This window comes from Anopheles aquasalis, chromosome 2 (genome assembly GCF_943734665.1).
Source record: "Anopheles aquasalis chromosome 2, idAnoAquaMG_Q_19, whole genome shotgun sequence".
Classification (NCBI taxonomy): domain Eukaryota; kingdom Metazoa; phylum Arthropoda; class Insecta; order Diptera; family Culicidae; genus Anopheles; species Anopheles aquasalis.
Genome location: NC_064877.1, coordinates 38,119,147 through 38,144,033, shown reverse-complemented (window position 1 = coordinate 38,144,033; position 24,887 = coordinate 38,119,147). Strand labels below are relative to the sequence as shown.

Here is a 24,887-nt window from a genome sequence, read left to right as displayed (position 1 = left end):
TGCAAGAGGAATGCGAACAATCATTCTGATGGCTGACTATCAGTGACTGACGTTTGTCGCTCGCTCGCTCGGAAAGGAATCAGTAACGTTTCTGTTTCATTTTCAATATTGAACCGCTCTACTCGAGACATTATGCAAAAAAGTCATAACATCTCATGTTGAAGGAAGGTCCACTCGAAGGGAGTATTGCTTTCGTTGGTTGGTCTGTGAGGAAGGTTCCATTTCTGGCAGAGAACATCACGAAGTAGCTTGACAAAAATCGTACATTTCATTGTGAAATGGTCAGTGAGATAGTTGTTGGTTGACTTACGGAGTCCTGCGAAAGAGCAATCATGCATCCTGACAGGTTAAAATCGATCCTATCTAGCTATTTCTAAAGCTATCGTCGAGGATATGTAATACTCGACAGGATTTTCTAGTTCTCAATGTATACGAGACAATCCAAAATGCTGCGGTGGCGAGCACGGTTCTCGTTGGTACGTTGTTGCACCAAGATTCTAGTTGGTCCATTTGGCTTATGTTGAATCAATTGACAGACAAGCAGCGCAACATGAACGTCGATATTCTGTTTTTGATAATGGATGATGTTTTTAAGTTCTACAAATCTTTTCACATTCAACGACTTCACTGACCATAAAATACTCAAGCTCTTGTTATTATCCATACAGTCAGTTCATATCATTCGTAAAACTCTGGCAAATCTATTAGTCTGATAACTCTAATAGTATTATTTGTTTCTGCAAGGCACTAAATAAAACAGCTTTATGATACTCATTGGAAAAAATTAACTTTTGAATAAATGAACGTTTTTGAAACCTTCGTTTCGAATTCCAGTTCGATTGTGGAAAATTCTCCTTCATTCAAAATGATTTGTTTGTTCCAACGGCAGATCCCAACATTGATCAGCACCCAAAAATGGTGCCATTCGGCTAGCGGTAACCATTTTTTCGATTCTCTTATCTCATTTCGAATTGCAAAAAGCACATCCATTTAATGTTCTGTGTGTGCTTCTCGCACGGGCTTCGAAACAATGCAAGACTTTGTTGGGCTTTCAAACATTGAATTAGAGCCCCCCCCCCAAACCGACCCAAGTCAACGCTGGACCGGACGCGGGGCCCAATAACGAACTATCGCTGTAAATTGTCTCACGCCTCACACTATCCTCGTGGTCCATGCCCCCCGCCCCCTCCACGTATGTTTGCCACGGTGGCTGGGAACTTGCATCGTATTTCATCTATTTTTAATACGTTCGAGCTGGCCACCACTGTCCTCTCTCGCCTGTCTTCACGAACCCGTAGGAGGTAGGAGGTGTTGCTAACGATTATTTTTATGAATTATACCTTTCAAATGTTTATGGGCCACGGGGTCTGTTCACGAGTTGTTGCTGCTGCCGCCACCGCCGTTGGGGTTATTTGTTGGTCGCCACCGTCGTCGTTTGGGTCCTTTTTTCGCTGTTTCGTGTTCTGTTTCGTTGCTTGCTCCGGCCATCACACACTCCTACAGAGAGCCTTCCTTGCCTTCGCTGCCTGGGGTGGACCGGTGTGCCACCCAAGACCGGAGAAAAAGAGGGAAATTATGCTCCAACGCGCATCGTTCGTTGTATGTGGTTCTTTGGGCTGCGGGATCAAAGTTGGTTTGCTCTCAGGTAGCACGGTTCGGTAGGCTCGGTCTGAGAGGTCAGACAGAAAGAAAGAAAGAGAGAGAGAGAGAGAGAGAGAGAGAGAGAGAAAGAGAGAGAGGTCGTGGTTCTGGCCACAGACAAAACGGTTGGCTTCCCTCGGTACGCTGCTCAGGTGCTAAAAGGCCGTCGGAAAACCCTCATTTTTAGCCGGCTTTATCGAGTGTGAAGATAGCCAAGGCTCGACAGGAGTCTTACTACAGAGGGTACCGGGGGGAGGTGGGGAGACGAGTGACAGGGGGTCAGGGAAGGTCGGGGTCGGGGTCACAAACATACGACATAAAAAAGGTCGGGTTATGCGGTGGTTCAAAGGTTCCGCTCGATGGCATAGGCCGTGTCGGTTGTGATCGCTTTACGCCGGTGGCTGCTGCTGGCTTCTTTGTTGGCCAGCGCAAGAGTCCCGTTGATGGTGGTGGATTCGAGACATGGAGAATTATATTAAAAGCAGCTCACGCATGCTTGCAGCATCCATGCGAAAGGTGAGCGATGGTAGCGCAATGTCCTATCGGTCTTCTCGGAGATCGCTATGGTCGTCTTGGGGTGCGCATATTTTTTTTCTGAGATTTTCGTTGTAAATAAAATCGTAATTTTGCACGGGATGTGAGTGCGGTTTTTGCTCAAAAGCCCGTTTATCAGTTTCTGCGTATTTTGTCCATCTTGAACTCAAGTATAGCTTTGTCGATTCAATAAAAACTATACATTGTCCTATTTTACGACTTAATTGCTTCCAAAGTACTACGATTCTCTAAGTTATTGGCCTAGTTATGCAAAGACAGGTATTAGAATGTTACACCATCTGATTCATGGACCGTCTGCAATATTGTTGCGTCCCGTCGATGATAAGTGTTTTAAATGCATATTTCGCATTTCTTTGAGGGTTCTCATGATGGAATATTAGTCTGTCATGTCTTCAGAGCTTTTGTGATGTAAATTGTGGTGTCCATTATTAGACAAACTGTTTGTTTTTAAATAAAATTATTACTCAATTAGCATAAATAGCCCCTGATATAAACAGATTGCCCTTGGTCGCCAGCTATTGGCACCCTTGGGAAAATTATTTCAGAAATGGTTTCGTGCGCCTCCATCTGACTTTTGCACAATTGAAGAGAGCATATTTCCCAAACTCCCTATATCTTTTCTAGAGATAGAAATTTCTAATTTTATTGTAACAATTTCATATAATTCTAAAAATCTCATAATTTAGCTATCCAAGTAAAATATTGGTAAAAAAAATAGTACCTCTGTCATAAAAATCGTGGTTGATTGCTCGCTAATCAACCATCGAATTAAATTGGTCAAGCGCATAATGTCGAAATGCAGCATCGTAGGCAATGCAATATGATACACCGACCGTATCCTTTCGTAAATTCATACCCGACATCAATTGGTGAGATCTTATCGATTATGCGATCTTTTATTTCCCCACGATTGCCGCGAAATACGACGGGCAGCATTTCACGCCCGCGGAAAATTGGAACACCAGCAGTTGTCTGTGCGGATCGCTTCGTAGCAATATGTAATGGATGGCTGCACTTGCCATTTACCAGTGGCAGGATAGTGATAGCTGACAAGGTGCACCGAAGTGTGAAATTGGGTATCCCAGACCTTGGTATCGGTGCTTGGCGTGGCAAAACAAAAATGAAAGGTTAACCCGCTGCTGTGTCGCGCGGTGAACGTGCCAATGATTGATAGTTGCCGTTTTGATTGGACCGTCTAGCCGACTAGCAGGTTGACTGCCAGGTATGACAGTTTGTCTTCCAGACGTCGCCATCGAAAATGTCACGGGACACGGGCACACAACTTCGTGCGTCGTTGACATCGTGATCATCAACCTATCGTTAATCAACAACTTAATGTTAATTAACTCAATCTCGTGACAAGACGTAGCAGAAGATGATGATGATGATGATGGTGGTCCTGCTTTACCATCCACGGGCACTAATACTAATAGAGTGAGGAGTGGTGGTGGACATTTTAGAAAATGCCAACGCAATACCAGATACAGCAAATCATCCGCTCACCCCCACTCCCTTCGGAGCGAGCTGTCCATTTATCGTGATTTGCTCGTGACGATGGCCATCGTTTTTCCATTAGCATCCCGCCTCGCCACGCCAATTCCTAAAAAGCGGAAAAGCCAATCCTCCTCCATTGACGACAATTTACGTCCAGAGACGAGATAGATAGGAGGAGAGAAAGAGCAATAGAGAGAGAGAGAAAGCTTTGTTTGCGGACCACCAGGCTCGAGATGCTCTGGAGAGGTTCTTGACGACCATCACCATCCTTTGGGGGGGGGGGGGGGGGGAAATCGCGGGAAATCCTCCCACAAAACCACGTACGAGTCGCGGGGTACACTCGATTGATTTCCAGTCCCCCTTTCCACCCCGAAAATTCCACCATCGGTAGAAACGTAGAAAGGCCGTAAAATCGCGCAGTCCGCGGAGCTATCTTCTGCTTTGTGCTGTTTCGTGTGCCAGGAAGAGTAAAGAGGAGCCGGCAGAAGAGAGGCAAAGAGACAAAGTGGCAAATATTTACGACCATTTGCGGCGCTACTTACCGCGCCACTTCGGACAGTATCGATGCGCCTAGAGCAGCCTCAAGAGAGCCACCGGGTAGGGAACTTGGTTGGTAGGGATTGGAAACGTTGTTTGAAACGGACTGCCAGACCGGAACCGAAGTGGTCTCTGGTTGGTCACACTGTACGCTAGGTTAGGAATGGGCGAACAGTAATTTTCGGTTTTGCTGGGGAAGCATAACTCGATCGGAGGTTCAAAGCGAGTCCAAAAGTTTGAATCTTTCGATCGATCGGAAGAAATCCTCTCGAAACCAAACACAGTCGGACACAACCGTCGGTGGCAAGCGACGCACAAAACAGAACGCCAGTAATGTTATTAAGCCAATCAATGATTCCCCCGGGAAGTGTGTCATCATCGTCATCATCATCATCATCGTAATGGTGGCCGTGTGGCAATGGGGTTATGCTCGTCGCCAGTACTTATCCCATTCGGCAAAGTGCGTTTGGTGGTTGAAGAGAGCTCCCTTTCCTCTGCCACCACCTGCCTCCCTTGGGAGCTTTCTTATCAACTCCATATTTTCTGCCGCCTTTTTTTCTCGCTGCCAGCGGCGGCGGCGGTGGTGGCGTCGTTGTTGTTATTTGTTGTTGTTGTTGCTGTTGGCCTTTTTGTCCCTCGAAAACTTCACCAACCAACCAAGCAACCAACCAAGCAAAACAGGGACACCGGCAGCAGCAGATCTGCAACCGTGGACCACGAGGTCGTGTGTTTGCGGCATTGCGCGCTCGCACTCGCCCTCGCCCTCGCCTCAAACAAAAAAGGGAAAGTAAAAGCATTTGGAAAATCCTGCAAAAATTTATGATAATTTTAATGGCAGATTGGGGCATCAATGGGACGGAAAAAAGCGCGCCTGGCCCCCGGTGCCCGAACCGAACCGACGGCCCGTTCCGGTGGCAGGCATAATGGAAAATATCGAGCAGGGAAATTGTGGAAAACACTTTAACGCACTTTGATTTGCTCCATTAGTGCGAGATCCGGGGTGGGGGGGGGGGGGGGGAAGGAGAATGGCGCCTGATTGGGGCAACCGGAGCGGGTGCGGTGATAAAAATGAGAAAAACGGCAAATTAGTTACCAATGGCGCAGGGGGCATCGTGGATCGAGATACTCTGTACTCGGTACGGTTTCCCCCTTTTGCGTTGGTCAGGACTTTTGTGGGCCGCCCAGAGTCTGTGCGGGCGTATATTTTGACCGTTTTCCGTTGGAGTGCCGTTGTGGACTAACTTTTCTTTATTGAAAGGATTTCAATCCGAGGGAACAAAGAACATCTCGCGATGTGAAATCAGCTGCGAAGTGTAGTGTAGCGACGGCGTAAGGACAGCGTAGCGGACGTTTGGTGTTTTGACTTCGTGACCGCTGCGTCGCAGGAACTTGAATTTAACTTTAATTTAATTTTCACGATTAGCGTCCGAGCCTCGGTGTGGAATATTGTTTTCAATCAATTCGCCAGTCTGGAACGGTTAATTGTAATGGAGGCGCATGGTGTTTGGTGTTTTTGAACAACTTTTTCAGCCTTTAAAGCTGAGCTGAGACCAAAATGTTGAGAAAAATTGTTGAAAATCGTACGATAGACTTGGTTCAAAGGATCTGGCATTTTCATTTAACTCTACTTTCTATCACAACCTGAGGAAGCATGAGCTATAATGCTGTTTAATTCTTAGACAGGTGGTGGCTTTTGGCGAGGATGGTGTGAATTGGACTAATATAGTAAAACGATCACTCGTTGCTAACAAATATTACTGAGGTTCGAATAAATATTTGTTTTCAAAAGGTAAATAATAGATTGTTGTAAGCTAACAATTCACAGTTCATATCTCATATTTTCCGTTTAACATTGTTGAATTAGAATCAAGTATAAAGTGTACGTTTTACTGTTCTAAACTTTTATAAATATATGTAATTGTGGAAACATCTCCAAGGCGAACAGATGGGCGTCCTTTTGATAGCATCCAAACATAACAAGCTATTTGTTTTATGTTAATTGAAATGCGCCAGTAGCGTTTAATACTCATAACAGCATCTATCAAATGAATACAGTGACGTTGAGGTCATATGCACATTCTTTATTTCGTATTGCATACCAACTAACAGTTTCCTGCATTCCTGTTTACTGATTCGGAACTTTATCGCAAATATTATCATAACGCAGAGAAAATTACATCGAACCATAGCGACTAGTGGAATGCAGAACAAAACAATCGTGAAATGATACCGATTACATTTTGTGACTTAATTTTATGCTCGTTTCGATAACAAAATGGAATGTGAACGGACGAAATTAGACCACAAATAGATACTATTCGGTAAAACTGTTTTGACCATTCACACCATTCGAATATTTTCGGTGGTAAATTTGAAAACATCTACTTGCAAAAATGCCCTCCCTCTGGTGACAGTCCATTTAATATTCCCGAATGAAGCACTAAACGCTCGTTCAAATGGTTTTCAACGACGTTAATCGGCGATGGCCCGGGGAGAACCAGACGAGCCTGTTTACGCATTCAAATGCGTGAGTAAATCCAGCTGAAAGGATCATTTAGTTTCCAGCGTGTCAATCCCCTGGACCACGGCAAAACACTGCCCCTCTCAGAGGCGCGACCGCCGGGAATCAAATGGACAGCGAGGAAATCGATACCGCCCCCTCCCACCCTCATTCCATGCGAGACACACGACCACGACGACGAGACAAGCCACTCGGCAGGTCGTCAGGCGGCGTTTCGCATGTTCCAATCATTCACAACATACCGACAGGAGGAGAGTTGGCACGAGCAAATCAGACCACCAACCCCCTCCCCCTCCCCCTTGTCACCCGCTTGTCAGTCAGACACGCACACACTTGCAGATTGAAGGCGAGTCCTGTTCCGGCGACTATCACTAGTCGGGCATCCAGTAATATAGAGCCAGCGGGCCCCCGGTTTGCTGCCGGGAGTAGAGACTTAATTGAATACACATAATTCTTCCGCCATCTTCCCTACGGTCACCCTTGGATCGTTGGAATTCCCAGCCCCAGCCCCAGGCGAGAGGTGCGTCTCCATATTGCATTGAAACATGGTCCGGAGTAAGGCCGGCGGCTCGTCTCGTGCCGTGACCATGACGATGTTATGCCATTGCTCGCTAGATCGTCCGTTCGTACGTTGAGCGAGAGTCTCAGTGTTGGCGAAGGCGAATGATGGTTACCTAGAGCCGAAGCCGATGACCATTGTGCCGCGCGTTCCAGAAGTGGGCCCCACCGCATGCCGACTAGCCCGGTATGCCGGCCCTTCCAGCATGATCGTCGGCTCATCGTCGTCTATCAACAGGCTGTTTGGGGACACTGCATTAAATCTCTCTTTATATTTTCATTACGCTCACCATCCTTACCGGGCAGCATCAGCCAACTAGCAGTGGGTCGTTCGGACGGGAAGTGGCCGGTGAAGGACGAGCGGGAGGTTTCAGTGTTTGCACTGAATGGCGCAAAATTGCTCCAAGTCACATAGCATGGCGCGTTCAAGTGGTGGTCAGTCGGTCGGTTGGTCGGTCTGTCGGTGTTCTGTTGCGCTGCATGAAAGGGGATGCTGAATGTGCTAAATGGCAAATGGAATGCTGGAAGCCGAATAAGCCGAAAAGTTTGATTGCCCCCTTGACGGCGCAGGGTGAACGGGTGAGGGGGTGAGTGATGGATTCATAATGTATGCGAGTGCTGCTTAAACTGGATTGGCATTATTTTGCGTCAACCTAATGGGCGTGGGAAAAAGGGGAAACGGAAATGAGTTGACGAGAAGAGAAGCGGCAACGAATGCCAAACGATTTTCGCTTGCTCCAGTTCTTCTCTTCTGCTCTTGTTTGAGGTGATTCAGGAAGACGCAGGATTTACGTGTAAAGATTAAGAAAAACAAACTTTAGTTACCGATTAGTAATTGTCAGTTATGATAACATAAAATCGTTATTCAAACAGTGCCATGTTTTCAGTTCAGCGACTTTATGCAGGTTTTATCTAGACACGAGTTTAGGGTGTATTTTTGGTGACTAACTGCAAAAAGAACATTAAAATTTGAAAACCAAATTGCAAGGGTTCTGGTCTAAGACCTGAAAACTATTCAGCATTCGAAGGCAAATATGAAAGGAATGCTAATCAATAACATAAAAATTAGCATCTGCAACCGTGGTGGATTTGTTTCAAAATGGTACATTCCTGTCGTTGAAGCAAGTGTTTAAATTTAAATATGAAGAACCAACCAATATTTTCTATTTTATATTTGGACAATTTTTCAATAAAAGTTAATTATACAATTTATAGCTTGTTTAAAGCAGAGTGATTCTATGAAAATGGGTATTTTCTTGCTTCCACAAGAAGTTTCCAACAATCAACCACAGAATCATATCGGAAGTTCGTGGATTCAAATCTCCCACGCTCACGGAAAGCTGCATCGCGACGGGTTAGGATAATTTGCAAGTAATCGCCGCGGACTGGAATTGGTTCCTAGTCAAAAGGAAGAAGCCAAAGTCGATGGCGCCCTCTTCCTATCGCCAGCTCAAATGATGGGCTGACGGTTGTTCCGTTCCGTTCGCAGCAAATCGATACCGAGGATGATTGTTAATTAACCCATCACCGGTGGCGGTAGCAGCGGTCTGGCGCACACACAGCGAGAAGGGGTCAGCAATCGAGTTTATTTTAATCAATCGCAAACCGGGCAAAGGAAGGCCATCGGACGCTGCTGGTGCCGTCGCTGCCGGACGATTGGTTTTGTGGTTTCGTACGACGTCCGGTGGGGCCACCGTTGGGGCCACCGTTGGGGCCCAAATGAACTAATAAGCTCAAGGCTCCGGTGTTTTGGGGTCGAGCGAACGTTTTGGGGCGAGAAATCGACCATCGCAGACGACGATGGAGTGCGGATTGTGCTCACCGCACGAAACGTCACCGAGAACCAGGCCAAACAGCGCCCGGTGGCCTATGAGCTGCTGCTGCTACTGCTGCTGCTGCGGTGGTGCTAGCGGTCGGTCGGTTGCGGTGAGCCGAATTTCGATCGGTTTTGATGGAAAAGGTTGGTGGGCCATTCCCTCCGTCTACACCTCTCTCTCTCTCCCTCGTACCACACGCGAGAGCACGAGCAGGTGGATTGCTTTTCCGCTCGACGTGCTTCATGAATTATTCCCGCGCATAAGAACCACCGAGCGAGCACAGGCAAGCGCTGGAACCGGGTCGCGCGCTCGTTGCCGCTGCCAACCAAAAAAACCCCTCCCCTTGGTCTGCCCCAAAAATGCCGAAACATTCGGAGCAGTTGGTTTGCGATTTCGCAAGAAAGTATTCGCCGTCGCCGTCGCACCACAAGAAAGGAACGGGGCCTCCGGTGTGCTGCGGTTTCGAGCGGGCAAATAATCAACCGCGGCCCGCTTGTGACCGCGTAGCCAAGAGGCTCGAGCGTGCTGTGAGTGAACCGATGCATAAAGCGGGATTTTTATTTGTGCAAACTAAATGAAAGTATAGAACGCGCTTGGCGCAACACGAGCTTCGCTTCCCACGTTTGTCGTTGGTTTGTGTTTGCTTTTCGCTGGCAGGTGCTGGGCAGGCGGGTAACGGGCCGGGCCAATTGGAACGATGGAGATCGATCGATCGAACGAACGAATTCATCCCGGGCTGGGCCAAACAGACGCGGGCGCGCGCGCGCGCGCGAGTTGTTAACAGAACTAATAATTGTTCTCAATTCCCGAGTGCGGTCGTCCGATCTTGGCGCGGATCCAACAATAGATGGTGCGCACCATCTCCCCCCCACCCGGCCCCAAAAATCCCTTGGTGATAGCAACCCCGGAAACACATGTTCAACAATCTGCTCCAGATGCGTGACAAATGCTTGGACACCGGGGCGGAGAGAGCCTCCAGATCGTCGTCTGATACCCCAGGACACCATTAACAGTGAGAGCAGCGCCTGACCTCTCGATGCTTTGACTCCTTTTTTCGTGTTTTTGGAGAAAGAGAGGAGGACTTACACCACACCATCCAGGATCCAGGAATACGGTCCAGGCACGGCATCAGGCTCCGGATTCGGAATCTTCCACAGCGATGGTGGTGCCGGTGCTCTGCCCAACCCCGGTCCAAAATCAATACCCTTTTCTCGTCCTCTTCGCTCGATCTGCCTTCGAGTGGCCGCCTGTCCGTTGTGTGTCGAGTGTCGCCGAGGGGCTTTTCGTGGGTATATCCTTTGGTATCTTTCGTGTCCTTTGGCTGACGATGACGATGTTCCAGCCAACCAACCAACCGGAGGTATTGGCGGCGGTGGTGGTGACCAGTTTTATCGTCGCAAATAAAAAATGGAAAAAGGGTTAGCAAAGGTCCTAGTAACAGCAAAAGAAAGAGAGAGAGAGAGAGAGAGAGAGAGAGAGAGAGAGAGGCAGATGTCTTAAAGCCTTAAGCAGCGAAAGCCAATGCCATCCAAAGGGGGTTTTTGGGCGACGGTGGATACAGATAGCACCAGGCTTCCGGTTGCACCGATGCCATAGCGTATGCTTCCCAACCCCCCTCATGGGAAAACATGCGTCACGGGCCAAAGTGGCCCTCCCTCCCTCTCTCCCGCCTCGCGCTCACGCGGCCTCGGTTCATGGGATTTTGCCGGGAATCGTAACGCGCGGAAACGCGCACCACGCGTCACATATTACGTTTGTGTTGGTTGAGCTACTCACACCTTCCTTTGCTCTTTCTCGAGCTCTCTCTCTCGCTCTCTCTGTTGATTCGTCAGAGGGGTTGATGGGGCGGAGGGGTAGTGGTTGGCGTTACTGGGCGCGACTCTTTCGCGTTTTCGGTCGTCGGAGTAAAGGGCTCCCGGGGAATGACGATTGCAAAAGGTCTCGCTACGTTTCCGGCAGGTGATGGCCTCCGGATGGCATTAGAAAGAGCGAGAGACAGACAGAAAAAGAGAGCACGCGAGAGAGAGAGAGAGAGAGAGAGAGAGAGAGCGATGTGGAAGAACGGAGGCCAGAGGTAGTGATGGTGGGTGGTGAGCTACGATTTATGTTTTCCTGTTCGCCATTTGTCTCCTGCGATGCAGATAGCGCTACCACCCTGGTAGCCAGGTTGGCTCCCGGTGGTGATTCCCCTTTGGTGGCCCGTCGGTGGTGAAAACATGCTAACCGGAAACGGAAGGCACGACGGCAGCAACGTGCTGCACGCTGCTCCGGCAGCAAAAGGGGTTCCTGACGAGCGAAGCGATTTGCGTGTGTTTTTCGGTACCACACAGGGGCGAGCCGAGCTGATTAGATGGAAAGCTTCGGTTGAGCGATAGCGCGGATCCCCAGTGTGCGGTGGAGGTGGTGGTGGAGATTTAAAGTTTTTTTTTCGCTTTCGTTTTTTTCCCTCAGTTCCCTAGTCGCACCTTCTTCTTCGTTTTCGTTTGAGGCATTATTTCCGGTATTTAGCTGTGCAAACAGTGACATCAATCGCGTATTGTTATTCGCAGAGTGTGTGGAAGGTGCACAGAGAGAAAAAAAACAGAGAGAGAGAGAGAGAGAGAGAGAAATCCATTTTTAACTAAGAAAAGGAAACGGAGAACCATTTGTTAATCAATTAGAGCTAATGGTGGTGTGTTTGTGTTCAAGGTTCTTTAGTCCCTCGGTGAGATAACATCACACGACAACAACGTCAACTCTTTCGCTGCTTCACTGTCCTGCTATATCTGCCTGCCTACGGTGGCCTAGGGGATGATGCGACATTAAATTCAAAATGTTGAAGGGGAGAATGATTTAAAGTAAAGCATTCGCGTGTCTGCGCTCCATGTGTGGCGTACCAGCGCCACGAATGACACGGAACACGTGTTCTCCCGTGCTGCTCGGTTATAGTTCCAACCCATTAAGCCGACTTGTTACAACATGTTTGCCTCAGTCCAGGGTGCTCCTTCTCCTGGTGGTGCTGATGCACAATGAAAACCAACAACAAAGAGGTTGCTGCTCTGCTGTCGCCCTCGCCACCAACCACAGCCACTAATGTGCTTGTAATGATCGGCTTCCCGTCCTGCTCTCGCTAGCCTTGAGTGGCCTGACGGGCTGACGCCTCCCCCACTTATTATTGAATGCCGAACGTCGAGTGCCGCCACTCGGCAATAATTTACCGACTCATGTCATACAGCGACAGTGCTCGATCCGGCGATAAAAGCAACTCGTGTAGCGTAATCATCATGCAACGAGGTGTCCTCCCTCTCTTTGGATGAGTCTAGAAGTGGACGTGGAAGTGGTTTGATGATTGAAAAGTAATGCGCGTGTGCTTGTGTGAGAGAGTAGTGACACCATTTCTCCGGAGGAAAACGGGCTTCATGACATGCTAATACGCCAACTACTGCCAGGGGTTTTCGATTTCCACCCCTCAAGGGAGAGCATTGCATTTCCCTCCCAAAAACCGAAACCACACCACATCTTGAGCGTGGAGTTTTCGTCGAAGGAAAAAAAAAACGCGACAGGGAAAAAGTAGAAAAACTCTCTCCCCTTCCTTTTGTCGTTGGTGTTTTACCCCCGAGGGAGGACCATGGAACTGGGCTGGAAGTGGATTGCGTGCCACAGGTAATTTCTTTCCTTCCGTCGCGCCGCAGGTGACAAACTCATCGATATCGATATCGGTGGCAAAGCTACGAGTGTGCGTTGTCGGTGATTTTCGGTGTCGAAATGTCGGTTGACACCAGCTGCGCGGTGTGGTGTTAGCGTTTGTGGGTCGGGGCTACCATATGCTGGGACAATTTAATTAAAGAGACTTTTGGGGGGCATTATTATGTTGTAATTACCTGTCGATGGGACTACCATTGGGTTGCACGAGTGTTGCACGCAGCAGCACGACACGCTAACAAGCACCTTGGAGCGCGAGTTGGGAAAGAAGTCCAACGGCGGTGCCCTTGAGTGTAATTAATTAGTGTTCCCCACACGGCGTGTTTCTTACGGTGGGAGTTTTTTGACTTTTTTTATTTGGAAGCCGATTTTGAACCCACAGCACATGAACTTGAAGGTTATGCTTTTTGGGAGGCCCAAGCATGTCGTATTGCATTATCGATGTACAATCGGTGTAGAAATTAGCATTGCAATGGCAAGTAGTAGTGTTTGGTAAACTCCTAATTGGAATGATTCGTTAATTAGTTTATGTTTTGTATGTCAATTTTAATTTTATGATTTTCGGTGTCGAAATGTCGCTTGACACCAGCTGCGAGTTTACTTACATCTCAAACATAAAAGATCTATTGAGCATGGCTTTGTATTGTTTTAATGCTCGTTGAAATTAATTTAAAAAAAACGCAGCAGTAAAATATATATTTGTTTATCAAAAAATTATTGCTACACTATAATAGAAAGAGCACTAGGAAAACGGCTAGTGGTGCGAAACTCCGATGATGGAGACGCCAGGTAACCGGTAAAATTAAATACTTTCAGGGATTTGTAAAGAATTTAAACTCTTCTATTTAATAAATGTTGAAATGATGAAAAGATGTTCCTTCATTCAGTTTGTCGAACGCTACTGTCATTGGAGATATATTATTTACCTTCAATTCCAACATATTATTGAAATGAAATTACATAGAACATATAATTAATGACCAGGCTTAACCTACATATGTATACTCCTTGGACGTGGCCCAGGGCACCAAAAAATAATATGGTGGTCCGCGAGATTGAGATTCCTGCTAGAGACGGACTACCTACCAATTAAATCGCACCACCTAGAAACTAAAGCGCTTGAAAAATGCACATTACACATTATCAATGTAGAAAATTAGAAAAAGTAATAAAAAACCACCTTTCAGCCTTTATTCATCCACATACCAAACACGCACGAAGCACTGTAGCTGTCATCGAATTTAAAACCCGCTTAGCTGTCGGCCCAAGCATCCCTTCGGTTGGTAATGATTTATTGCTCGTTACTTAGCCGCCCGCGATCGGATTAGACGTTCCGGTGCGCTGTTGAACACGTGTTCTGCGGTGCCGGGCAGATACAACCAACCCTAACCCAAGCCACCGGAAGGATCGATGTAATGTATGCAAAACAAGTGTTTGTTCAATTCACTCCAATCCAGTCCGGTCGCGCGGCATCGCCCTGTCCCCTGTCTGCTTGTTCAGGTTCGTTATCGATGGGAAACCGAGGCGAACCGGTTCTTGTGAAATGTGAAGATAGCCCCAAGCGAGGGTGATCCCCAAGTTGCTACTAAGCTTAGCTAGCTTATTCCATGAATCGATTCCGTTGTCCTTGGGGCAGAATGGTCGGATATTGATTTTTTGCTGGCCCTTTGCTGGCGCACAGTTTAAAGATCAGGCAAAGCCGTTGGCTGCCACCCCTCCGGTCGGCCCGAGAGGTGGCCTCGGAGCTGCATAAGCACGCCCTGCCCGCGCTACGTTTTGCGAGAAGTTTGTGTTTTCACTCCCATCAAAGGTTGCTTCGCGTTGCGTTGCGTTGCGTTGGTAACGGACTGGTGGAGCTCGATCGTCTCCGTCATCCGTCGCGTTCCGTTTCTTGGGTTTCTGTTGATTTTTCGCCGATGCCGGGGCCGGGAACCACACACACATACAGCCCGGCGCATTGGCCAACGGACCGCACACCACACCACACGGATGCCAGCCAGGGGGAAGGCGGTTCGAGGTTCGTTTTTGTTTACTTCCCGGACACGCAAGCGCTACGCCACGCCAGGCCACGCCAAGCCACCGATTCGGCCAAGAGCTGGGGACCGAAAAGGGCTCACGCAAAGCAAGCGTTGGCCTCAACTTTCAACACCGGCGGCATCCGGGCGGAATCTTTGTCTTGGTGGTGGTGTTGGCCAAAGGAATGAGGAAATTGTCTTTCATCACCTTGTGCACGGGGTTGCAGCACCAAACCATCCGGGGGCAAGTATTTTGCGAAAACATTCTCGGTATGCTTGCGCCCACCCACCCACCCACCGCCAGTACCGGGCTTCCGGTTTGCCACGGACCGTGGATCTCGGACGGACCCTCGGTGGACCTTCGTGCTATCACGTGCAACGCGTGGTGATGGTGGTGGTGGTGGCGGTCCTCTACTCATTCTCCGATGGAAAACTTTCTCTTTCATCTCCGACACGGTCGCTGCCGATACTGCTGCATCACGCAGTTTTGCAGGGGGTTAAAAGGGGTTGGAAGAAGGAAGGGCTCACTCCCACCCATTCGTCTTCGCGCTGATTGCGCTCGCCACTCCGTGCCATGCTTGGAAGTGTTCGCATCTTGGCACCTTTGCTGGCGTGACGAAGTTGTACGCGAACCTTCACTCCGTGGTGGTCGCCGGCCGCGCCCTTAATTATCACTTCGCTAACCCCCGCCCCCCCTTAACCATCGACACCGGGCACACTGTTGGTCACCCATTTCGTGAAAAATCTTCTACCCGTGATTGTCTTGGGTCTGAACAGAAATACAATAGAACTGGCTTCTATCGATGCTGCTCTCGATTGATCGATCTTGGGGGTTGTTAAGGGAGGGTTGCTGGTGGAGCGTGACCGAGACACGGCTGCTAGTGTAATTGGTTGACCTTCTCGGTCTGCTCGAAGCGGACGCTGTGAAGTGCTTTCGAGGGGAAGTTTTTTGGCCGGCTCACGCCGCCACTTGTGTCCAACTAGACACACCGCTCGAACATCCCTTGGTACATCCTTTAACGCGCGGCGCTCACGTTCCTGGGGCCGGCAAGTGTTGGCCTCACGTTCCACATTCTGTTTGCTCTGCTACTACTACTACTCGTCCAACGGCTTTTTTTGGGTGCTCTTTCTCTTTCTCTTTGTATCATTTCTTCTTTTTCCTGAGACCCCTTTTCTGGACATAGTGCTGGCTGGGATGTTTCCCCAGCTTCGGCCACTGTCGGCTGCTTCGTGTTTAATGTGTTGAGCAAACTTTCGGTTCCCACTTTCGCTTATTAGCTGTAGCGGCCAAGTTACATACATCCTTTTTCTGTTGCCACACCACGTCGTGCCGTCTTATTTATGGTGATGTTTTGTGCCAAACGTGTCCCGGTGTAACGGTGCGAGAGAAAGATGATCTTGTGCACACCAGCATCCAGGCAGCCAGGGGCTGCTGCTGGTACCTGTCAGCAAGGAGCAAGTGCGCCAGCACACCCAGCTCGTTCTTTCGAGTACTAGTCACCAGCTGCCGGTCCGGACCAGCTGTAAAAGAGGAGACTTTGCTTCTGGCAAAGACAAACAAGGTGCTCCGTTGTCCCGGTTCGCGCATGGATTACACAAAACCAACGACCGGGCCCTTCGTAGTGGACAGTAGATTACGGTTATGAACTCCAGCAGCGCCAGGAGAACTCACGGAGTCACCGTGTGCTGGAGGTGGTGGTTCGAACCGAACCATTTGTAACCGGACATTCCCGTGAAACCCAATTAATAGGACACAACAGTAATTAAAGCACACACACTGTAACGCACCTCGGATCATGCTCATTCGAGATTACACACTCCCGGATGCTACACCCAGGACACCTGGCAGCGAAAGCTTCCGCTCTTTCTACTAAACTCTTCCGCCCCCTTTGCTGCCCACAACCTTTCGTGCGCTGTTACAACAACAGCAACAACAACAATGGAGCAAAGCAATGAATCGTAACAGTGCACACGTTTCGCTCACACATTTCCAGGGGGTGGATTTGTGGAAGGTTCACCTTGGGAAACCCTGGGACGAAGCGAAGAGTACAGCAGCGCGACAAGCTTCCGCTGGGGCACCTGTGCATCCGTGTAGCGAGCGAGCGATCTCTCACTCTCTCTCTCTCTCTCTTTCTCACTCTGTCACTCTCTCGAAAGCCCGCTCTTTCAAGGATTCGGAAAAGCGAGTCCAAGAGTATTCAATTATTCATAATGCTGTGCGCTGAATGTGCTATATACAACATTGAACCTTTCTGGCTCCTCCCTCCCGCAAGCCAGGCCAGTTCCGTTCCGTTCTGTTCTTGAAGTGCGTGAAACGAGCAGCAGCAGCAGCAGCAGCAGCAGAAAAGAGTGGCCCCGGTAATGGGGGGGGAGATCGGTTGGTGGTCGAGGAAAATCATTACCGGGAGCGGAGGCTTGGTTGGCCGCGTTTTTTTTTCCTGCTTCCAGTGACGAGCGTTCGGTTCGGTTTGGAGCAGCAGCAGCAGCAGAACCTCGGTCGGTGGACTTAGCCCTGGGACGAAGAAAATCAATTTCCGAGAATTACGACGAGGACGACGAGGACGCCGAGGACGAGGGCAGCTGTAGGACCGGCCGGCCTCGGCAACTCTTCCTTCATTACGCTTTAATGAGCGACAACGATGAGGTGGTACACGATGGTGGACCCAAACTCACCCACCTACCTAGTCACCCACCGGAATGGATCAAACCGAAAGCTAGGGACCCCCCAACGAGGAGGGTGGGTTGGTGACCGTGGCTTGGCATGGAGTAAGTTATGGTGGGAACCTTCACCGTCGCTCGAAGAAGGCGCGGAGAAAAGTCGTGGAGTTGGAAGGGGAAGGCGTTTGAGTTCTTTTCCCTTCCGGTGCGGCGCGCCACTCGAAGAGGGAGAAGACTTCAGATTGGGTTTGGCTAACGCGTGTGTGCGGGTGGGTCTGTACGCCCTTTGCTAACGCACACACAACGCACCTCAAAGTTATTCAAATTACTCTGAAGATGCTCTTATCCAATTAGGAGTGATTGTAATGAGTGTGTCCGGTTTTGCTGGTCCACCAACGGGCCGACGGTCTGGTGGTCATTAGAAGGAAGACGCAACAGCGGCAGCCATCTTTGGTGGATCGAAGAGAGCATCCTCGTAGAGGTCTGTCTAGAATTAGAATCTATTGGTTCATCACGTCAAAGAGAGCGAGAGAGCGAGCGAGCGAGAGGAAGATTCAACTTTTGAAACTTGTCTTTCATCGCTCCGGATTTGCACGAAGGCCACGATGATGGCCACCCTTTGCTACCTCACGAACAAACGAACTCACGCTCACGCACGCATCGATCTAATCCGATTGCTGTCTGCTGGTCGGTCGCTTATCAGCAAACCCTGGCAACCGCCGCGGATGGCCGATCAATCATCCGGAGGTACATTCCTTCCCTCGAAAGTCTCCCTCGACTCAAAACACACTCATTTCATTGCCGGCCCCGGGAACCTTTCCTCACCGTCGTCGGTTTCGTTATCGCGCATTCCCGGCTCGCCAAAAATGGTGATCTTCATTGCGGATTCAAGCGAAACGGAGGGCGGCGCTGGCGGTGTCGGTGTCGGTGGTGGCCCTGAACGCCTGTCATGAATGCTAATCAGCGGGACGATCAGGCGAGAAGCAATCTTCCACACCGTGCGCGCGAGAGCGGGATGCGCGAACCCAAGAACCGAACGGATGGAGGATAGCAAAAAGGCGAAAAACGAAGAAAACTTCCTTCCTTGCGAAGTATGTTGGGGAGGGGGACCGGCGGTTTCTCTGTCCGCTTCCGTCTGGCCACTCGGGGTGCGGGAGCAGAAGGAAAACTCAATTTCCACTCGTTTACACCCAACGATAACATCTCTCTTTCAGCAGCGTCTGCTGCTGCTGCTGCTACTCCGTCGAGGTTGATGGCGTCTTTAGCATTCGGTCTCTCGGTGTGGCGGCTGCAGGATGCTCTCGATTCGTTAATTTGCTTTTTTTACGACGGTTCCTTCCTTCGGTTTTGCCCGCTTCGTTCCGCGCGGCTTTTCCCTCCTTTTGCTGGCTCGAGTGCTCGAGACTGTATTGAACGCCAATAGGGATGCCTCGGCCGCCGCTCCAACAATCGCTTTACGATCGTTGTGTGCAGCTCAGCTCAGGGTGACAGTAAGACGTGACGTTAAGCGGTGAACGGTGTCAAAGCGGCCGGTCCCCTGGGCACTGGGACAGGACAAAAGGACAGGACGTAAGGGAAGGGAAGGAGGAAGCCTTATTTGAGGACGACAAGGGACGTGGTGTGTGACTTCTTGGGAATCTGCGTTGACAATCCACAAAAAAAAATCCCTTTCGAAGGATGTTGCATGTTGCGAAGGAACGAAGTCGGGATTCTCGTGAGAACCGAGAAGGTTCTGTAACCAACCGGTTGAATGCAAATGGATTGGAAGCCTTCAAACCCTAGAAGGGGCCTCCTCTGGAAGGAATTCCAAAGATTCACATCCATTGTGACGTCCGTGAGGATGATCTATACTCAAGGAGGGGCAGATTTCTCATAATTTATTAACCCAATCCTCGAGCCTATTCCGACTGATCCCGTGGATCTTTCTCCTCCCGTTTTATGACCCCTCCGTCCCCCACGAGGATTCCACCCTCAGTTCCACAAAATTCCATCAAGTTCCAGTTCGAAAACACAAACTCCCCGATGTCGGTGATGGCGCATCATGGCCCCTTTTCCATGGCATTGATGATCGGTGCTACAATCGGGTGAGGTCACGATGCGCCCGATGCGCGATGGTCGTTTCAGGGAATCTGGAACCGAGTTCCCGGCGGGTTCCCGGACCGTTGGCTGCTCGGTATGCTGCACTCGACCTGCCATCAATCAGCCCATCAATCAATCAGACCGGCAGATTGGCGATCGATTGGCTCCGGGAATCACTACGCTACGCGTTTAGCGCTGGCATGCTGTCCCGGGGTACCGGCTCCGGCTGCCAGTTGCCAGATGCTGGTTGGTCGGGCCCATAATCGGGCTGATTACATCCATTCTACTCGATTATGGCAAACAAATCGTATTACGGGCGGGGGCGATCGATCGTCAAACCGGAACCGGACCCCGGAACGGGTCCGGTGGTGTAATAAAAAGTGGAAGAAGGCGTAGAAGAAGGAAAAAGGATGAAAATGAGGACGAGAATAGTTCACATTCGTAACGTCAGCCATCAACGTGTCAGTGGGTGGTTTTGGTAAGGGACGTTTTGTAACATCGATTTCAAGCCAATGAATCCGTAGGTAAACGATGATATCCCCTGTTTTCCCTGGTCCCCGGTGTTTCTCTATCATATCCCCTCCCTGTCGCCTGTGCTTCCCATGGTGTGAACCCCTTTAGGAACGGAAGGATCGAGTTGCACCGACCACCGCATATCGATACAGCATTAATTGAATCAATTGATAACTGTAACTCTATCAACATAAATCCACCATTCAGCACCACCCAACTGGTTATGCTTTATGCTTTCTATCGGCTTGTCGAGTGCATAAATCGTACGGTACAGTGATTAATGTTTCACCGGTCACCGGGCGGACCCATTGCGTTCCAGAGAGAGGTCCGGAGGAAGGGACGATACCGAGTTCGGTTCGGTGGCAATTGCACTCGCACCGCCGAAGTGCATTGATTACACTCCGCAATCAGCGATTCCGCTTGGCCCTGTGGCCTTGCTGCTCGCGTCCTCATTTCGCGGCATTTGCCGAGGGGAGCGAAGAGAGGGGAGCAGTACCCGGGTGCGCCCTTCATGGATTCAATTAAAATGCATTTGCAACGCATGCACCGGTGGTCAATTGAGCTGCCTGTTTTCCACTCCCTCTTGTTTTTTTTCTTTACTGTTGTTGCTTCCATAAAATGGTCACAATATCGGTTTGTGAACGCGTGTGTGCCTGTATTGACCGAACCAATAATGTGCATTGGCATTCCAAGTACAACGGAATGCAATGACGGCTTTAAAGTCGCGGAACGTTTGTATCTGCATTTTATTTGTCCACCGAGGGCCGAGAGGAGGACGATTCGTTTCAAAATAAACACTTATTATTCATTTCAAACATAACAGTGGCTGTGTTTATACAGAGAGTGCCTAACAGCCAGTCAGCCAGTAGTAATTAGTAAATGAAATACCCCCTTTTACGTCTAAACAGCTTCACTAATTGTTTGATCTTTCTTCTCGTATTCCAGGTGAGTTCAGTGGGACATCCACCAGTACTGTGGAACTGGAGCTTTAGCCTGTAGCTAGGGCATTAGCATAACGTGATCACGTGGTTTATCACATCGTTTGTTAAGTATCTCGCACATTTCGTAATTGAACAACTCCCTTTTGTACTCAGATGACACATAACCGTTTTGCTATACTTTACTACTTTTGCCACATCGTATGCAATATGCATTTAAATAAAAAGTGCAAACCTAAATTATGTCGTACAAGCTGTTTGAATGTTATATTAACATAGTTTTTATTACACGCTGGAATTTGATAGACAGCTGAGAATTTAAAATGCTGCAAAAAACGTGAATATCCTTTACGTAAATTAACAATCCTTGACGTAGCTTTAAAACTATTTCCAGAACCTAAAGCTAAATCCTAGATTGTGTCAGAACCTAAGATTGAGCTTACTCTACATTTTCCTGTGATTCGTTCTTGGTGCTTTTAATATTTCATTTTCAAAATTCATCGAACGTAAACCAAATCAGGAATTTAAGAAGTTTACATTTGTTTGGCGAGGCTTTTTGCTTATTCTAATATCGAAACAGACCTCAAAATTCAAAATTATTCAAGAGAATCGTAACCTTACTCGCCAGTGGTTGAAAAAAAACACCAATGCAAACGAGTTTACTGTAGGTGCACCACCACGTTCCTAAAGAAAAAAATGTACGATCATAACGCACGCAACCACAAGCAGCGAAACCCTTTTAGAGCACGATTTGAACTGTCATCTCAACCTTACGGCACCATTTAAATGTCTCAAATGCCCATCAAAACGTCACAGCCGGCGATGGTGATGAAAGGTGAGATGGAAGTGACCGGACTGTAGCGATTGCCTGTACCGACGGAGCAACTCTCTTTCTTCCGTCAGTAATTGTTGGGTGTTCGGTTGCGACTACGCAACGACCGTGGCACGGACCAGCATAAAAAGAAGGGCTAGTCGGTCGCGTGATAAACGATTCGTTCGACCGAGACCGATTCCGCAAAACAAATTGCAGACGCAAAACGTGTCCGTTCGTCGTACGTTGGTTGCAGTCCCGGGGGCAGCCAATGTTGCTGGCGGTAGTGGTGGCTAACAGGGACGAAAAATTTATAAACGCCCTTTTTTGGGGGAGGGGGCAGCGTTTCAATAAAGGCCTGGTTACGTTATGAAGCCGAGAGCGCAATCGACGAATCTTCGGGCACGGCACCACCCTTTGCCCCTTCCGGAAACGGGCTGGATTGTGGGAAAAAAATATGCTGCCATAAATATTCGCCCCCCCCCCCCCCCCTGATGGACCTCGCCCGGATGAGGGTCTCGCCGGCTGGAAACTGTTGAGCACTCGTGGCCTACCCTGGTCTTCACTTTTGGCTCCTTTGCAAATCAAACAAAATCGAATTTTATTATTAGAGAAAATGGTGGCTACGGTTGTGGCGTGGTGAGGCGAGACCGTTTTGCGTTCTTGCATGCTTTAAACCCAAAATGGCCAAAGAACGGTACTGGCCGTCCGTCGTCAGCAGAGCCCGATTTAACATTCATGCAGCCGAGGAACTGATTGAGAAGCGAGCAGAGGGGTGCGCGCCAGCGGAACAACAAACTAGTTTGATTCGATGATTGTCATGTTCGATTGTGTGCTTTCCTTCGAGAATTGCATTTACCGTTCACGCTGTGATTGCCCGAGAATCCGAAGGAGAAGATCTTCACCCGGCTCCAAGCAGTTCCATGCTCTTCTTAGCACCTACCAGCACCAAACGGAAGCAACCAGCAGCAATTGGATGTTGTTTTTTGGTCACATCCTTTCCGGTCACACGCTGTCTTACGACACGCTGAAGGCGAGCTGAAGTGCATGATTTGTGTCTTCCAAAGGGAAGACGCTCTGATCACCACCGTGCGTTTGTCGATAAGTCGCTATCGTGTAGGACATACAAGACACCCCACAAGAGTTCACCCGTGCTGGTTTCGGTCCAGAATCTTCTTCTCTTCTTGGCTGCTACAGGATAAAGGGCTTGCACTCGGTCCTCGGAGAAATTGAATGGAAGGATAATAATGGTAACAATCTTTTCCACTTGAAGCTACTTCCTGAGCTGCTGGTGCTGCTTCTGCATCACAGCAGGATGCTCCGAGAGTTCGGTTGACCACTCGGGACCATCGCCCGCTTCGAACACTGGCTTTGGACCGCCTATCGAAAAGTCAAACGCCGTAACTTCTTCTTATGCTGCACTGGTCGTTTGTTTGTTTGTTTTCTTTCCCTCGGTTCAGTTCGAGCGATTGCGGATGCGACGCCAGAAGACGTCGGGACGCCATCGGAAGCGCGATAACTCTTTTCTGCTCTCACGGCTTAAGCACGGCCACAGCTTCTTGCGACGCCATTGTTTGTTGACTTGGCACAATCGCGGGAGGAAAGGAGGGACCAAGAGAGAACAGAGAGAGATAAACTTTAAAACGGGATTTATTGTTGCACTGCACTGTGAGCAAGTGCATTTTCGGGGAATCATACTGACCATCCAGCGAAAGGTTCCGTGGGATCTGCACTGCGGTGTACGCCTAGAGGTACCTGAGGCTCATCCGTTGCACTGGACCACCACTGGCCATTAATATTGTACCGTTCGTTCGTGTGCGAGGGAGGGCACAATGCACGCAGGTTAATCGGATCGGAACGAGATTTGCCGCAACGCAGGCCCTCGGTGTTCGCTTCGGTTCGGTTGCGCAACGTTATTTTATAATTTTCCCTAGCCATCCGGGCTGGTGCTGGTGGAAAAGAGAGAGGATTTAAAAGTTATGGTGAAACGGGACGGACAGTGAGTGTATCCGGCACGTCCAGCAGGATGCACTTTCTCGACGGCAGCTGCTTTAGCGGCCAGCGAGAGACCGCCGAAGGGCGGAAAGCTTGGCGAAAACTTTCGAGTTACACCTGTCGAAGCCAAATAGATTTCCCATTTCCACGCTGCGCTGGATGTTTGGTGTTGACGATGAAGTTCAACGTTGCTTAATCTCCAGCACACTAATACACTGCTGCTGCTGCTGCTGCCCAGGAAGCTCAGAAAGTAATTTTTCATGATTTATAAACGAGCGAAACGACGAGGTCTCTCTGCCGCTATTGGGCTAGTGATGGTGTTTGATGGTTTTTTGCTGTTTTTTTCTCCAAAGTTATACTCCCAAAAAGGTTGACGCGTTGGATGGTGCTAGTTGGATGCAATAAACATTAAAAACATTTCCCTATTTTTGTTAATAACGATCAACAGTTGCACACCGCGACCAGCGCACAAAGGTTACGGCAGTTTTGCTTCGTATTTCTGGTTCACAAAACGACAAAACCAACGGGAATTCAATCTCAATCCAATAACCGTCTCAAGACCATCTTAAATTGTTTCCCAACCCGTCATTCGAAACATTCACCATTTCACCATTTGCATGCGGCAGAAGAAGGCGTTAAGTCTTGTGGAAACGGGCGGTTACCTCTTTCTCTTTGTCGCTCTCGACTCTACGTCACTGTGTCAAGTGTACTCGGGAGGATGCAGAAGACATGCTGATTGCTTCTTGAGCGGCCAACCATCTTCCAGTCACTAGTCACCGGAACACCGTCGGATGCGCTTATTGGAAAGTTTCGTTTGAGCGGTTCAGCTGCTTCGTTGAAATATTTTCTTGAAGACGGCCAGTAGCTCTTCCAGCACTTCCGCTCTCCAGTCGACGGAATGGCTTATCGATTAGCGAGTGCAGCAAGCGGATCCCGATTACGCTGCCACTAGAAAGTTCTTCAATTCGTTCCGTTCCTTCGGTGTGAAAGTTCAGGGCTTTGTTGCATTTGTCGTTTGCCGTCTGGCTTGCACCGTGTAGTGCTTGAGAAGTCGATCAATCAGACTGATCAATT

The 24,887-nt window shown here is 49.0% G+C and overlaps 1 protein-coding gene across 3 annotated transcripts in view; it reads left to right on the top strand.

Annotated features, from left to right (window-relative positions):
• Positions 1-24,887, top strand: part of LOC126571309 (uncharacterized) — a 148,510-nt gene that overhangs the window by 45,222 nt on the left and 78,401 nt on the right. The gene's annotated exons all lie outside the window — the stretch shown is intronic.